The sequence below is a fragment of the Haplochromis burtoni genome, unplaced genomic scaffold (genome assembly GCF_018398535.1).
Source record: "Haplochromis burtoni strain Fernald_Lab_line unplaced genomic scaffold, NCSU_Asbu1 Contig_241, whole genome shotgun sequence".
NCBI classification, from domain to species: Eukaryota; Metazoa; Chordata; class Actinopteri; order Cichliformes; family Cichlidae; genus Haplochromis; species Haplochromis burtoni.
Genome location: NW_024582602.1, coordinates 483,697 through 488,501, shown reverse-complemented (window position 1 = coordinate 488,501; position 4,805 = coordinate 483,697).

The window sequence follows — 4,805 nt, the reverse complement described above, 5'->3', positions numbered from 1 at the left end:
AGCTGTTATTAACAAAGGTAGGATGATTTGCCACTGAATTTTAGCTGTTAAAGTTTGCTTGTAGGTGACATTCACAAAGGTAGGTTGGTTTGGCAGTTAATTTTACCGGTCAGAGTATTTTTCTAGCTAATATTCACAAAGGTAGGACAATTTGTCACTGAATTTCGTGTTGTGCGCATGTACAGAAACAACGGGTAGGATGGTTTGCCAGGTAGGATGGATTCCCAGAACACCGGTATACCCGCCGAAACGCCGTGCATTTATCGAGAATTTCCACCCCAGGTAGGCTAATTATGGATCTTTGGATCCACATTATGTCAGCAGCTCCACTGTGAACTATGTTAAAACAAACACCGCTCACGCCTCACATTTGACAGCTTACAGTCCTGCGTAAAGATGAAAGTGACTTCGTACAGCCCCGATCTGCAGACGCTGTGCGCAGAGGTTCAGGAGCAGAAGTCCCATTGTAAACATATCACGGCAGACCCGACGATGTTTTGATGAACATGCTTTTCAGCATCTCTTTATTGACCACTTTTCACACACAGTTGCTGTACGCATACAGCCGGCTGTAGCTTTTCAGCTCACAACCCGACACACACCAACACAACAGCACGGACGTTAAGGCAGGGAGGCGCGATTGCAGGTGGCGCTCAGGTGCGTCCGCCACCCCTGGAGCGGCGCTGCAGACCACGCCCCGCCACACACATTACCCAGGTAAAATACATATTTAGGCAGAATTTTGCAAATATCTATTTTTCATTTTTTCAGCAGCATAGTGGTTTTTTTCCAGTTTTTTTTTTTTTTAAAGTCAGGTCAAGGCTCCAAAAGCACAAAGGCGATATAAGGGTGGCGGCTCACAGCAGTTTTTGTTTGCTGGATCATTTTAGTTCTGCTGGGCGTCTTTCCTTTTGTTATATTTCTTTAAGAGTTCAAAATGTGTTAATTACATAAATAAAATGTAATTTTCTCTGTAGCACTTCATGGATTTAAGAAACACACCTTAGTTGTTCACACAAAGCATAAAAGTAAAAAACAATATATACAGTGTTATCTTCATTTTAGATGTCAAAAAGTATTTGCGGCTCCCAGTGTTTTCTTTTGCGTGGAAATCGCGTCCAAATGGCTCTTTGGGTGCTAAAGGTTGCTGACCCCTGGTGTAGAGAAAGAGTTGAGCGCGCACGGGCAGAAATGTTGCAAAAACTGAGCGAGAGGGGCTGCTGTTGTGTGTGGATAATAGCAAACACTGAAATACATTTTTTGCACGCAGGAATGAATTTTGTTCACTCAAATTCAGCTTTTCTTCGCTCGAAATAAATTTCTCCTCAAAATGCAACAGTTGCACCTGCAAACTTTTTTTACGTGCGCTCAGAATAGTGGCACAAAATTAACGCCATAGTCTACCTTCTATATGTACACTGTAAGCTCTTCGGACTGATTCAGTTGAGGTTGGGGAAGTTAAAAAAAAACAACAACTCTGGCAGCAGCATTGCCATAACATAGTAAATCTCCAGAGAATGAGACACAGGCTCGCAGCTCAGCAGAAAGCTCCATATTCTGAATGAGGTCATTTGTATGCACATGGTTTCTGTATAATACTGAAATAAAAAAGCTGACTCAATTATTTTTTTCGCTTTTAATTGGCACTTAACTGGGCCTTACGCCTAAAGATCCTACTAAACATGTGCAAGTGTTTTTCAAAACATATGGAGGGGATGACTTTGTTAATAAGGAATTATAGAAGAATATGTGTTTTCCTGTGGAGTAAGAAGATAATGGAAAAATAAAGTAAAGTAATTGTTACATAAAAGTTAAAGTGAAGAAAATTATTCCACAGTCTACCTCCTCGAAACTTGAAATTCATGGTTCGAATCCAAATTGCTTCTAATGTTTCTGTTTGGTTCTGACTGTGCTAGTGATTTTCAATATCTGTATGTCTCAGTCCCATGATGCATCTGTGCTGTAATCCATATGCTTGCTCATTCTCTGTCATCAAGCAATGTTAAGCATCACTGCACTGAACCAGGAGGTTGGCTGAAACCAATACTTCACCAGATTTATTTATTTATTATTTGCATAAATGACTAACAGTCCTTCATTTAAAGTGTTTGTGTTTATTTTTTATGGTGAAGTGATGACTGACTGTAAACAGCTAAACAAAGCTGTGCAAAGTAATGTATGTCTGCACCTTATTCTAGTCTCATGCATCCTGGTTGACAGCCATCCATCCTGTGTTAATCCCTGATGGTACAGAAACGTAGCTCATAAAATGTCATGTTTAGCACTAGAAATGTAAAAGCAGTGGGATTATTGGTGTTTGTCAGTATGTTACTAATTACTGTAGGGAGGGATTGTTCAGCTACAATATACTGTATATATCCAACAATATATCCAACTGGGATCATATACAAATGACATACCATGTAACAATAAATACCATGTTTGGTCATGTGATTCAATAACGTATTATGACAAATTGAGAAAAAAATGTGTTTTAAAGAAATTATATTATTGTGGAATTTCTTTTGGTGATTTCTGAGATTTCTGTCATTCCGAGAAAGAACAAAAACAGTCTTTCCTTAAAATCCAGCAAATCTCAGACAGGTGTAATAGTTTAAACAATATTAGTTCAGTGACCACTATATCTAAAAGGACATTTTTAATATCTTATATTTCTTTTGTTTTAGGTCCTCGCAGCACTTTCACGCACATGGAAAGGTCAGATACAAAGTGGGTTTTTTTTTTTCATTTCTGCCTCGCTACTATTACCACTTTATTAATGAGCTGTAATAGAAAGTGCTACGAAAATCTTTAGACCGAAAAAATAAATAAATGAATAAACTGAGCTGAGCTGAAAATACTTACTGTAATATTTTTTTGGATAGGAGTAGTATATACCCAAAATCTGCAGAGACACCAAGTTTAAATATTAAAAGGTACGTACAAAGATATCCAAAGATATCCAAGGCTGCTAATTGATTGAAATGTGCAATTGAAACTCAAGGTTCTGAATACTTTCAAAATTCAGTAGGAATATACCACATATAATGCTTTACACTAAAGTATTGATAGCTGTTTATGCTTGCCTACATGCTCGTGGTAAACTAAAATATGTCCCAAGTCCATGAGAAGGCCATAACTTCAGTTTAAACAGGCTGAAAAGTTTGCACTTGTTTGAGGAAACTTGGTCTTGTTGCCTTCTGTGAAATGTTTGCTGAGTCTGCAGCAGAATAAAAGATTATCCTTCACAGGCTGCTTTGTTTAGAGCACAAGACAGATAAATGGCACATCTTCAAGCAGGAGTTTGTCAACGGTGATATCTGCCCACAGCACTAAAAGGAAATATAAGAGAGAATATCACTTCCACATTCAAAGCGAAACTGTAACTATCATATACAATGTGATATTTCAGCCAAAAGGCCTTTGTGCTCTGTTTTTAATCTTGGAAATAAACAGCAGCAGTCCTAATTTCATCTCACCTCTCGTATCTGCCCTTGAGCCTTCACTGTGTTGAGACAGATCGGAGCATATGTGCTTGTGTTGCTTTTATTCATGTAGCCAAGAGCAAAGCCAGGAAAGAGAAGAGGCAGCCACAAACAGAAATGAACAGTCTTATCTGTCTGCAGTGTCATTTGTGGGGGATTTCCAAAGCCATAATCTACAAGCAAACTTGTCACATTTTTTTTCTTTTAGCTAAGTTCAAACAGAATATCACAAGTGTTAGAAATCCATGCTTTCGTTTTAAACAGTTTTTGTGGCCCTTTTCAGAATTTAAGAGAAAGGTTTAACATTTAGAGAAAAACACTTGTTTACCTTCTTGCTGGGTTAGCTTCACTTAGAAGTACAACAATGGAAGAAAGTTGTAGCCCAATTCTGTCAAAATGTAACAAACTCCTCCTGGCAGCACTTCTCCAGATTATTAATAAGGATTTTGAAACTTTTTTGATCATATAGTTCAAACTATAAGCTTCACAGTGTAGAGGTAGGTTTCATTAACTTCTAACAGAGTCAGGTTGGTTTTAATTTTCTTACTAAGCTATGCTAACTGGGTCTGAGCTCAGTCAAAGTCCTTCTAGAAATAAATTATTCCAGGCTACAAGACCAAGCCCTTATCCAAATGAATCGGAAGAGAGTCACAATGTTAATTTCTGTAGTCATCTGGACATTATTATATAGAATCACAGGTCAAATAATATTAAACACATGTTAAAACTCTGCAGGTAACTTTATCTAAAAATAAGGTTTGCAACACTGGACCAGCTCTTTAGCCTGTTAATGATACTTTGGGGTCCATGAGAAATTACCCAGTGTGCTTTGTTGATTTGGAGAAGTTCTATGGCCTGTTGTTACAGCTTTTTCAGTTCCTGTAGAAATAATTTAGTTTGCACTGCTGATAAAGAGTCGGAATTGTGCCCATGGGGAGATGTATTTTTCCAGGGATGGTCTTTGTCATCATGTATATTAATTAAGGTAGGGAAATCACAAAAACGTATTGTGGTGGGGGCGTGGCCCCGGGCGCAGCTGCAGGGGAGGAGTGGAGCAGAAGGCTCAACAGGGCGGCCCTGCGAGGCCGGTAAGAACAGCTGATGGTGTTTATGTACTGATGATGGTCTCCCTCCGCTGTGTTTATAGTGAGACGGGGAGGAGCGGCGAGGAAGATCAGCTGGGCTCGTGAGCTGTCAGGCTGTGTGACTGAGTCAGCTGTCAAAACAAACAAATCAATAAATGTGGAAACTGGCAGTACATACCTGCGTGTGCGTATATTTGTGCCTGGTGTATTCCACAAGTGGTGCCGAAACCCAGGA